Below are 13,473 nucleotides of genomic sequence, written 5' to 3'. Positions count from 1 at the left end.
CCTTGCAACAGATTTGTAGGAGCTTTTACAGACTTTTGATTAGTTATTCAACAGCTGTCTCTCACTTTTTCCATGCCAGCAGAATGTTGTTTTTGTTTCATTGTCCACCTTTCCTCTGTATGATACGAGAGATAATGATCTAACCTAATTTATTTTCAGCTTTTTGACTATGACTGATAAATAAAATTGTAAGATACAGTTGGCCCTCCATACCCGAGGGTTCTACATCTATGCATTCAACCAACTGCAAATTGAAAATATTTGAAAAATAAATTCTGGAAAGTTCCAAAAAGCAAAACTTGAATTTGCTGCATGCCAGCACTGTTTACGTACCATTTACGTTGTGTTTACAACTATTTACATATTATTTGCATTGTATTGGGTATTATTTAATCTAGAGTTGGTTTAAAGTACATGGGAGCGTATGCATAAATTATATGCAAGTAATACACCATTTTATATAAGGGATTTCAGCATCCACGAATTTTGGTATCTGATGTGGGTCCTGGAACCCTTTTGGTCCTGTCCAAAACATCCATTGAGACATTTGGTCCATGATCCATTAAATAATACAAACATTTAACTTCATTAAAAATTTATGTTATTTTTGTTGTATTTCATGATGGATTTTGGATTTCACATTTATTCTTCATGAAGTTTGGCAGGGTTACTCTTAAGTCGATGACCAATTGCTCTTGAGTATATATTGACCTGATTATTGGTTTCATGTTCGTTATATCTGCTAACAATTTTGGTTATATGAATTTGATTTTGTTAGTATTGTTGTGAAATTGATGGCCCTCTTTGAATGTGACCACCAAGAACTGGGTGATAACTTATTCATTGCTTTGCTATTCATCCTTTAACACTTCAGTAAATCTCCAAATTGAAGGATGACGCACTACCATCAGCTTTTTTTTTTAAATTTTTATTTATTTATTTATTTATTTATTTATTTATTTATGGCTGTGTTGGATCTTCGTTTCTGTGCGAGGACTTTCTCTAGTTGCGGCAAGTGGGGGCCACTCTTCATCGCGGTGTGCGGGCCTCTCACTATCACGGCCTCTCTTGTTGCGGAGCACAGGCTCCAGACGCGCAGGCTCAGTAATTGTGGCTCACGGGCCTAGTTGCTCCGCGGCATGTGGGATCTTCCCAGACCAGGGCTCGAACCCGTGTCCCCTGCACTGGCAGGCAGATTCTCAACCACTGCGCCGCCAGGGAAGCCCTACCATCAGCTTTTGAAATTTGTTATGCCAGCCTTTTACTGAGTTGTTTGTCCTCTGATCACCAGTTAGTACTGATGTATAAACATTCCAAGTTTCTGGTGGAAATCTTGCAGTTTCTGGTCTTCTGCTTCTGCCATGCCTCCCATGAACATACACTCTCTCCACATAATCCATTAGGTATCTAAATTTTCTTTTGCAGTCTCCACAGTGTACTCAAAAGTTTCATTTATAACTTCCGTAGGCAAATGGAAGTTCAAACAACAGGGATGTACAGGTGTTACTGTACATTGTCATATACTCTGGCGGTAGATCCAAAGAAGACTTTTTTTTACCACAGTGATTGTGTAACAAGCATCCTTTTACTTATGCACTTGGTAGGGGTAGTTGAATCTTACTGATATTTGCAATCTTGAAATCCATCATGCATGATGAAGGGTTAATGTTGAGGTTTCTTTCCCATGCAAATGCAAGTACTTTCTCATACATGTATATCTGTGTCTTCTCATCCTTTCATTGTCAGTACATAAATCGGTGGCATAGTATAACCCAGTACTAGACTGCACACAGTAAATAATTGAGTGAAGTGTGTTGGTGTCATCTTGAAGATGCTATCAGTGAATCTTGTTGTACTGGCACTGATATAGTGAATATTGTCATAAGTTGTGTAAATAAGAATTCTTTTTTCATCTTGAGCACCAGAATCGTGCATAAAAAATGGTTTGCCTCATCTGGTCACTTTACACTCCTCTGGAATTTCAGTTCCATGCAATGATGTTGGGTTTGGAGGTCAATGGGTTCTGGAGCTCCCACCATCTCCCTTTTGGAGTATATTCAGGGTTTCATAAGCAGGTATGAGGAGACTGACATTGTTAATTCAGCATACTTCCTAACCTAGCAACCCCAGATTTTTATGATCTTGTTCATACACGAACTGCATGTTCCTTGGGAGTGTCAGTAGCTTCCATCATATTTTCTGAAAAGTTGATAACTCAAGAATGCAGTTCAAATGAGACCCCCAGGAAGCTCTCAGATGTCCTAAACTATGCCCCCCAATCACCATTTCACTGGTTCAGTATGCCCGGAGAGCAAGGTTAAGGAGTTGGAGCTGAGTGTCAGAGCTTCATTTGGAATTTTGTGATCAAATGTGTGGACTCAGCAATTGCTCTTATGACAACTTCAGTGGCCATGAAAAATCATGTAGATGGCTCCAAGAGAGGTTCAAGGGAATCCATCTGATCCTTCCTTGTCTTGTGATCTTTCTTAGCACAGAACAAGGAGCTTTCCCTCCTTGGCTCAATCAGAGCCCTTTTCCTCTGAAATGAGGGATAAAGGACAAGATATCAGGTCTCTTTCTGCTTGAGGATAGGTAAGGACAATGATCTTTGTGTGGGCAGGATAGCTTTAACACCTAGAACTGTCTGAGGGTTTTTTCAAAGAAAAATCGCAAAGGTTTGTTCTTTCAACCTAGGAGAGATACTAGTAACAACTAGGCTGGTTTGATGAGTTACTATGGTAAAAGTTGCATGCAAAGAGTTAACAAATCAGAAGAGATACTCCTCAATCTGCCCTAGGTTAAATTTGTAAAGTGTTATTAATATAAATATTTCAGAAATTTTATACTTTATGGATATCTCTGGAGGTTTGTCAGTGCTCTCTCTGTTGATAATATGTTTACAACCTTAGGAATAAAATTCTTATGAAGTGGTTACGTACAATTCTTCAATAGAGAATTGTATTCTCATTCTGTTATTATTTGCTACAGATATAAATTAACCACAGCCACCAAGTGTCTGTCATCTGCAGATAGTTTTTCATTCTGAGGCTTGCCTGAGCACTCTGCTATAAGCTCAACAGGTCAGAGTTTCTGTCTTCAACAAAGGACAGTCATGGAGCCTCATGGAATAGTACTGTCCAAGGTACTTCAATGATGGATACTTCAAAGAATAGACTCCTGGTTACAGCTTCTGAGATAACATCACTTGGACAACTTTCAGACTTTACCAGTGGACTTGGGATTTCCAAGACTTTTCAGTCCAAAAGTAGATGGCTTCAGGAGAGCAGAGTAGTAACCCAAGACCCAGAGGAACAAGAATATATTACACTGGAGCAAATGAATTGATGAGAAAAATTTTATTATTGCTATTCATAGGAATATTTTATGTAGTTTTAATTTTCTATTTCCTGTATGTTATGGGATGAATTGTGTTCCCCCAAAATTCATATATTGAAGTCCCAACACCCAGTACCCAAAACATGACAGTATTTGGACATAAGATCTTTAAAGATATGATTAAGTTAAAATGAGGTCTTTAGGGTGGCCTTAATGAATCTGACTGATGTCTTCATAAGAAGGGGAAATTTGGACACACAAAGAGACATTAGGAGCACACAAACAGACACACATGGGAAAGTCCACATGAGGACACAGCAAGAAGGTTGCCATCTGCAAGCCAAGGGAGAGAGGCATCTTGAGAAACCAAACCTACTGACACCTTGATCTTGGACTTCTAGCCTTCAGAACGGTGAGAAAATACATTTCTGTTGTTTAAGCCACTCAGCCTTTGGTATTTTGTTACAGCAGCCTAGCAAAATAATTAACTGGATTTATGAGGAAATTTTCCATTTATAATCCAAAACAATTTAGTAGACTCTGCTTTTGTAAACTAAACTGAAACATTAAAAAATGATGTCTGATTCTCACTGGCATCTCAGAATTCAGAAACTATTACTATGTCTCCTTACTTTCGTGGCAATATAGTTATTTTCATAGGTTCAATAAGGATCTTTCCTTTTTAACCAGTATATATTTGGACAAATTGATTGCACAACTAAGGACTTAACTAGAGCATCACATTTCTTAGTGTTGCATATTTGATTGGGTGTGAGGTCTTTTTTTTTTTTTTTCCTTAAGATTTTTGGGGTTTTTTTTGATGTGGACCATTTTTAAAGTCTTTATTGAATTTGTTACAACATTGCTTCTGTTTTATGTTTCGGTTTTTCCGCCGGAGGCATGTGGGATCTTAGCTCCCTGACCAGGGATCAAACCCATACCCCCTGCATTGGAAGGTGAAGTCTTAACCACTGGACTGCCAGAGAAGTCCTGGGTATGATGTCATTTTTTAAAAAATTTATTTATTATTTATTTATTATTTATTTTTGGCTGTGTTGGGTCTTCGTTTCTGTGCGAGGGCTTTCTCTAGTTGCGGCAAGCGGGGGCCACGCTTCATCGCGATGCGTCGCGATGCGTGGGCCTCTCACTATCGCGGCCTCTCTTGTTGTGGAGCACAGGCTCCAGACGCGCAGGCTCAGTAGTTGCTCACGGGCCTAGTTGCTCCGCGGCATGTGGGATCTTCCCAGACCAGGGCTCGAACCCGTGTCCGCTGCATTGGCAGGCAGATTCTCAACCACTGCGCCACCAGGGAAGCCCCTATGATGTCATTTTTAAGGAACAAGGTCTACTTATGAAGCCAGTGCCTACAAAGCCCTCGAAGGAAAACTAGCCTGATAGTGTCTTACCGAATTCCAGCCTTACCTTGCAGTCAGAAAGATGATTTTCTGGAACGCCAGGAACATTTGCAAATTTAGAGGATTTTGAGAAGGAGCAATTCACCCAAATGTCTAGGTACCATGAATCAGATGAAATTTGGTGGAGTTTCTTGGGATGGGTTTCCTAGCTCCTGGGATACCAAATACTAGTGGCTTTAAAAAGTACTGCTAACTGTCTCGGTAAGGCTAGATCTTTAGCATGTAACAAAAAGTTTCACATGGATTCAAGATTTAGAATTTAAAAACTGACCTGTCAAAGTATTTTAAAATATTAATAAAATGTTCTGTCGCTTTTGTAATTATTTACTGAGCATCAACTGTGTGCCAGATCCTGTTCTATGGTTTAGGCACAAAGTGAGCAAACGAGACAAAGTTCTGATCTGAACAGAGCTTGCATTCTTGTGGTGGAAGCAGCCAGTAAGCACAGAAGGTATTCAATATAATAAAAAAGATGATAGGGTTCTCCAGAGAATCAGAATCAGTAGGAGATATATCTATACATGAAGCCCAAGGAAGTCACTTTTGAGCAAAATGTGTAACTCTTAAATGGTGCTTGGACATCAAATGAAATAAAAATTGAAACTTTGCAATGTGATGACATAGAAATCACTGGGGAATTTACTGAAGGTAATTTAGAGCAGTGGGTGTGAAATCAAAATTGTAGTGCATCGAAAAGTAAGGTAAAGTGAGAAAATGGAGACTGAAAATTGACAACACTTTTGAGAAGCATCTCTTTATGAGGGAAGAGAGAAAAAGTATGTGACTGCTGGATAATGTGAGGCCAAAGGAGAGAGGCTATTTAAAAAGCTTTTTATTATAGAAGTTTAAAAATATATATACAAAAGCAGAAGGGATTAGATGATGCCCTTCACTTGGATCAACAAATGTCAACATTTTGATACACTTCTTTTATCTTTTTTTCTTTTATGTTTTCTTGTCAACTTTTAAAGCAAATCTCTTATACCATAACATGTTACTCCTACATACTCCAGTATGGATCCTAAAAAGTAGACATTTTCTTGTATAACACCACAGTGCTGTTATCAAACCCAACAACTTTAGTAATTCTTTAATGTTATTTAGTGTCCAGTCTACACTCAGAATTCCTGATGGTCTCAAAAATATCTTTTTATAGTTGGTGTGTTCAAATCAGGATTCAAACACAGTCCACACTATGCATTTGGTGGTTAGGTCTCTCAAGTCTTTTTTAAATTGAATGCTGTCTCCCACCCCTCTTTTTTATGCCATTGACTTGAAGAAAACAGGTCCATTGCCCTGTGATATATTGCTTGATTGTTGATTTGGCTGATTGCTTCCTGGTGGTGGCATTTGAAATTGTTCTCAAATCTCTTGTATTTCCTATAAGTGGGAAATTAGAACTGAAGGCTTGACTAGATTCAGGTTCAGCTTTTGAGGGCCCGAATACTTGATAGGTGGTGCCGTAGACGTCATCATCATCATATGAGTAGACACCTAATCTTTGACATTCACACTTATAGTGACACTAAGATTGATCACTGGCTTTAGGTGATGACAGCTTGGTGGTTTTGTAAAGTTCCCCATCAACTTTCTTCTAATCCTTATATCATCATTAATAATTATTGCATGAAACAATTATTTCATGAGGGTCAAAAATGTATTTTTCTAATTAGATCATTTCCGTATTTATGGTTGGAATTATTTAAAGAAAAATTCTCCATCATTAATTTCAGAGTAAAGGGTTGATTTTCTAGCTATCTCCAATGCTGACCAATGAAGTTCTTTTTTTCTGCTCCCTCTCCATCTATCTCCTGTGTATTATTTGAATTCATGGACTTTTGCATATTTAAAGGTTTTCAATCAATTGCAGTCTATTCTTCTATGCTTAAATGGTCCCATCTTTGGTCACTGGGAGTCCTTTCAAAATGACTCCTGTGTTCTTTTGACCCCACCGTCCTTTTGTTGAAATAAGGGTTACTGACAATAATAAGGCAACTACTGATCTGTTCTCCATCCTTATAGTTTTGCCTTTTCTGCAGTGTCATATTTTGGGGGCTGACTGCTTTCACTTAGCAAAAGGCATTTAAAATTCATTCATATTGTTGTGTGATTCCCTTTTAACACTGAATAATATTGCAATGTCTGGATGTATCATACTTATCCATTCACCTGTTGAAGGACATCTTGGTTGCTTCACTTTTGGGTTATTATGAATAAGTTTTTGCATAGAGATAAATTTCAAATAAGTTGGCCAAATACTTAGGAGCACGATTGCCATACTGTGTGGTAAGAGTATATTTAGCTTTGTAAGAAATTGCCAAACTGTCTTCCAAAGGGGCTGTACCATTTTGCATTTCCACCAGCAATGAATGAGCATTCCTGTTGCTCCACATCCTTACCACCATTTGGTCTTGTAGATTTTTTTTTAAAATTTAGTCATTCTAATATGTGTGTAGTGTTATCTCATTGTTGTGGTAGACTTACTTTTGAAAATCATTTGGCAGTATCACATAAGCTCCTCTGATCTGGCAATTTCACATATGTACCAAGAGACATTGTTTAAAAGAGCAAAAACAAAAACTAGTAGCAACCCAAACATATAGTAGATAGAAGAATGAACAAATTTATAATATTATATTCATATAATAGAATACTATGTAGCAGTCTAAAAATATTTAACTTAATATATAATTTATAGAAGTGTACATAGCAATAAAACTATAATGAATATGATATTCATAATGATAAAATTATTAATAAGGGTTGCTTTTTTCAGGATCTCATTGAGGAGGGCACACAGGGAGCTTTAAAGTTATTGGTTATATTATTTTCCTTAAGTTGGGTAATGTGTATGCCTGTGTTTGTTTCATTCTTTGTATCTTATATATGTATTATTTACATTGCATTTTTTTATACTGGTGGCCAGTGGCATTGCACTATTTCATAATGCAAAGAAATAAGTACTCGAGAGACAAAAATATTAATTCTCTTTACCCTAAATGCTTGCAGTCCTTGCTCATGTGTCTTTTTCTCATATGTAAACCTCTTCCTTATCTTCTTCAACCATGTTAACCCTTTTTTTTTTTTTTTGGCTGCAGCATGTGGGATCTTGGTTCCCTGACCAGGGATCGAACTCACGCACCCTGCATTGGGAGTGCAGAGTCTTAACCACTGGACCGCCAGGGAAGTCCCTATGTTAACCCATTTTTAAAAATTAATTAATTAATTAATTTTTATTTTTGGCTGCGTCGGGTCTTCGTTGCTGTGCGGGGGCTTTCCCTAGTTGCAGCGAGCGGGGGCTACTCTTTGTTGCAGTGCTTGGGCTTCTCATTGTGGTGGCTTCTCTTGTTGCAGAGCAGGGGCTCTAGGTACGCGGGCTTCAGTAGTTGTGGCACGTGGGCTCAGTAGTTGTGGCTCGCGGGCTCTGGAGCACAGGCTCAGTAGTTGTGGCGCACGGGCTTAGTTGCTCCGCGGCATGTGGGATCTTCCCGGACCAGGGCTCGAACCCGTGTCCCCTGCATTGGCAGGCAGATTCTTAACCACTGCGCCTCCAGGGAAGTCCCTGTTAACCCATTTTTGATGAGTGTTCCGAAAAATGGCCTGAGAGCTCTAGCCCATGCTGTTCTTTCCCTTACCTGAAATCCGATAGCTTTGCCATTTGTGATAGTCAATTTTATGTGTCAACTTGAGTAGGTCACAGTACCCATATAATTTATCAAACACGAGTTCTGATGTTGCTGTGCAGGTTTTTGTTTTTTGTTTTTTGTTTTTGAGATGAGATGAACATTTAAATAAGTAGACTTTGTTAAGCAGATTACGTTCCATAATGTGGGTGGGCCTCATCCAATCAGTTGAAGGCCTTAAGAGAGGGAATTCTGTCTCTAGAGACTCAGGCTGCAACATTAATTCTTCCCTGGGTCTCAGCCTGGTGGCTTACCCTGCACATTTCAGACTTGCCATTCCCACAATCATGTGTGCCAGTCCCTTAAAATAGATCTCTCTCTTTCTCTCTCTCTACGTACACACACACCCCTATTGGTTCTGTTTCTCTGGAGAACTCTAACATGTCACTTACTGTATATCCATTTTTGAGATAACATATTAAAAGCATCTGGAAGTGCCTGTCAAATTGTAGGTACTTATAAGCATTCATGTTTTTTCTCTGACTTCTGCTTTCTATCTGTATTGTTTAACAGGTTCATGTTTTGTTTTCCTGTATTAGTTGTTTATTGCTGTGTAACAAATTACCCCAAAACTTAGTGGCTTGCAGCAACACTTTTATCTCACAGTTTCTGTGGGTCAGCATCTGGGCACAGCTTAGATGGGTGCCTCTGGCCTAGGGTCTCTGACAGACCACAGTCTTGGCTGTTATCATCTCAAAGGTCGACTGGGGAAAGATAAGCTTCCAGGCTCACTCACCGTGGTTGTTGGCAGGATTCAGGTCTGTGCAGGCTCTTAGCCTGAGGGCCTCAGTCCCTCACTGAGAGGAACACTTGGAGGCTGTCCTCAGCTTGCTTCATGGAAGTGTGCAAGCTGAGATGGCAGGAGAGAGTATACACACAGGAAGGAAGTCACAGTCATTTATAACTTAACCACGGAAGTGACATCCCATCACTTTTGTTAGTTTCCATTCATTAGAAGCGAGTCAGTAGGTCCGGCTTCAAACGCCAGGGCGACTTCAAAGGTGTGAATACCAGCGGGTGGGGATCATTGGGATCATGTCAGAAGATGCCTACCACATTTTCATTTAAATCCATTCATTATTCAACAAACAGGTATTATATATGCCAGGCACTGTTCTAGCCACTTGTACCAGTGAATAAAACATACAAAATTCCCTGCCTTTAGCAGAGAGAGAGAGTTAATTACATGTTTGTATGTTTCAAGGTGATAAATGCTATAAAAATTGGGTCAGGATAAGAGCACTGGCGGTGAGGGTGGGAAGTCAGAAAAGGCTTCAGAGAGATGGGACATTTGAGCAAAAGCTTAAAGGAGGTGAAGGAACTGGCTACATGAATATCTGGAGGAAGAGAAACCAGTGCAGAGACTCAAAGGCAGGAACATACCTGCATCTTCAAGGAAGAGCAAGGAGGCCAGTGGCACTGAAGTCCAGTGAGCAAAGGAGAGTGTAATAGGAAATGAGGTCTGAGAAGATGGGACCGAAGTCTGCAGAGCTGGGAGGTTATTGTAAGGATTTTGACTTTTTCCTGAAGTGAATTGGATGCCGTTGAAGGGCTCTGAGCAGACGAATAACATGATCTTACATGTTTGTTTTATAAACTTGAAAATTAAATATAATATACACTCAGAAAGCACACAAAGCACAAGTGTACAGCCCAATAAATATTTACAAAGTAAACATACCCATCAGTTAGCACCAGATGAGGAAAGAGAACATCACTGGCATTCGAGAAGCTGTCCCCAGGGCCCAACCTAGTCATACATCCCCTCCTCTACAAAAGTAAATTATCTTGACTTCTATCACCTAGTTTCAAATTTTATATAAATGGAGTCATACAACATATTCTCTTGTGTCTCACTTCTTTTGCTAAATATCATCTATGTTGTTGCTCAAGGCAGTTTATTTTCATCGTTACGTATTATTCCATTGTATAAATATACTATAGTTTATTCATGCTTCTACTGATGGACTTTTGGGGTTTTCCAAGTTTGGACAATGCTATGAACATTCTTGTACATGTCTTTCAGTATATATTTCTGTCGCTGGCTTGTAGAGTAGGTGTATGCTCAGTAATAATAGATATGCCAAACCATCTTCCAAGGTGTTTATACCAATTTAAATTGCGATTGATGCCTTACATTTTTACAGGATCACTCTGGCTGCTGCATTGTGAAGTGACTGTGCAAGGGTAAGGGTGGTTGGAGGAAGACTAATTAAGAGGTCATGCAGTAACCCATGTGTGGTAAGATGGGGCTCAGCCCAGAGCAGGAGTATTGGAGATGGTGATACGTGGTTGAATACTGGTTATATTTTAAAGGTAGGATCAACAGGAATTTCCTGACAGGTTGGATATGGAGGATAGAAAAAGAGAGGAGGCCAGGATGTGTCCACGGTGTTTGGCCTAATCATCTTTATGGACAGAACTGTCATCAACTGAGATGAAAGCTGGGCAGCCAGTTAGAAGATCATTAGTTCCATTAGGGCCTGTTACATTTGAGATGTCTATTTGACATCCAGCTGGATTGTCAGGGAGGTGGCTGGAGTTCAGGAGCGAGGTCTGAGTCATTGATACAAATTTGGGAGTTGTTGGCAAATGATATATTGATCAGGGTCCAATCGGGAAAAAGAAACCACACTGTAATTTGAACAGGCAAAGTTTATGTTAAGAATTATTACAGGATGGTATTTTACAACAATTCAACAGTTAAAGGCTAGGACTTCTGTGGAAGTATCTCTTTCCCTTTTCCCTTCTTCCTCAACCCTCTCCTTTCCTTTCCTCTTTGAAATTTAACCTGGTGGACGTGGACTTATTGCTGCTGAGAGCCATCTTGATACCAAATGAAGCCTAAATGCAGAATCCATGATAAAGGAAAACATAACCGCAAATGGAGAGATGTGCCATTATGTGTGCCCTTGAATCAAGCTTTTCTTGAAGTAATTTATACTCTTGGGCCTGTCAGCTCTGTTAACCAGTACATTCTCCATTTGCCCAATCCAGTTTGGATTCTATTTTCTGATACTCACTACAGGAAGAGTTATAATACAGATGCTTAGTTTTCAGTGTGTTTGCAGTATTTTCTTGAGAAATATTAGTTTCTCATTTCTCCTGTATTAGCCTTGGTGTCAAACTACCTGGTTTAAGTCTTGATCCTGACACTGTTAAGTAATCACCAGCTACTAAAGCTCTCTTTACCTCATTTTCCTTAGTAATAAATTGACAACAAAAATATACCTTACTGATAGTGGTTTTGTGAGGAATAAATGAGATGAAATGTAAAGTGCTTACTAAGGTGTCTTTCACATGCTAAATAAATGTTAGCTATTTTTCCTGTTTAACAATTAAATAGTGTTTGTTATTATTTTCCATTGCTGAGAGATACTTGATTTATTCTGCAGTGTGTTTTGCTACAAATCTGCATATTTTTAGCCTTTAATTTCACAATTACTGAATTTTAAGGCTTGTAGTGTGTTCCAGAATAAATCATCCATATCACTATTGCTGAAGTGTGTGTAAACATAATCTCTTCCTATAACTTATTTTGTACATGTCATTGGTGACATATAGCCTATGAAATTCTCTTATTTAAGAAACTTATAACAAATGATAAAAGGAGAATATAAAAATTACTGAATTAACTGTGCAAAAGAACCCCAAGAATTATTAACTCCAACAGGGAATTGGAGCAATGAGGCATGGACTTAGTAAGAAGTAAAGAGAACTCTAAAGCGTATAAGAACAGCAGATGTGAGGAGCAGCCACTACCCTAGGGTGGAGGTGGAGGGCCCAGGAAGAGGTCCCTCCCCCAGCCCCACACTTGCCCCCCAACCGCTGAGATCCAGACCTCATTGGAGGGGTGTGGCCATGGCCTACCAGTGTCAGGGGAGTCCCTGTGGTGCTATGCCACTGGAACTTGTTGGAAATCCCTCTTTAGGTGCTGCGGAAAGCGGCGGTGCCTTGCGAGTCACACCATGACACAACTGCTGGGAAGTTGGGATGGGGGAATGGGGGGCTGCTGGCCACCACATACCAGAGGAGCTGGCCCTGGAGAAGTACCCACCTTCAGAAGCCCAGCCAGGAAGCACAGCAGAACCAGGAAGAAAGACTGCTTCCTCCTGCAAAGTCTCTCCGTCACCCTCTTTTGACAACACCTAACATCATACCAGTGTCAAAGGAAATATAAAGGGCCTAACTCCATTTTTGCAGAGTAGGTAATGGAGGATGAATTTGTAGCACAGTTACAATAAATCAGTGACTGATACAGATGGCATATAAAACTAAAAGACAGAATGAAGTCACCAAGGGAATAAGTATAGACACAGAAGAAGACCAAAGGCTGAGCCCTGTGGGCTAGCACTTTAATAGGTCAGGCAGGAGTGGAAGAACCAGCAAAGGCCACCGTGGAGGAGCAGCCAGGGTGGCAGGTGGTATTCTGGGAGCAAAGTGAATCAAAGAATAGGAGGAGAGGAACCAGAAAACATACTGACAGTTCTTTTGTGAAATTTTGCCTCAAAGGGGAGCAGGGGAAAGGTGTAGTAACAGACAGAGGAAATGGGGTCATGAGGAGTTTGTTTTGAAGATGAGAGAAATAACTGCATGCTGTATGATGGGAATAGTCCAATGAAGACATGATGCTGGGGAGAGAATAGACGGGCTGGAGTGACGCCCTGGAGTAGTGAGGGATGACGCGATCCAGCACTCAAGTACAGAATTCCTTTAGGTGGACACAGGGGTAGTTCATCTACATTAACAGGCAGGCAGCAGAGAGGGACACAGCTGGATGTGGTGGTGGAAGTCTTTGGTGACGGGTGAACTCGGGCGTGCGCTACACCCGGGGCTCGGAGACCCAGGGTATCACCAGTGGAGTGCGGCTGCTGGGCTGCAAAGCGACGCCCCGCGGCGCGGCAGCGGGGCGGGGCGGGGCGGGGCTCCAGGTGGAGAGCACCGCGCAGACTTTGCCTGCGTCCGCCCTCAGCCAATCACGAGCCTTCCTTCGGCTTTCCCCTGAAAGTCGTCCCTCCGCAGTTCTCTTTCTTTGGCCT

This window comes from Balaenoptera musculus, chromosome 16 (assembly GCF_009873245.2).
Source record: "Balaenoptera musculus isolate JJ_BM4_2016_0621 chromosome 16, mBalMus1.pri.v3, whole genome shotgun sequence".
Lineage (NCBI taxonomy): Eukaryota > Metazoa > Chordata > Mammalia > Artiodactyla > Balaenopteridae > Balaenoptera > Balaenoptera musculus.
The sequence above is the reverse complement of the archived record's forward strand: the minus strand, read 5'-3'. Positions refer to the sequence as shown.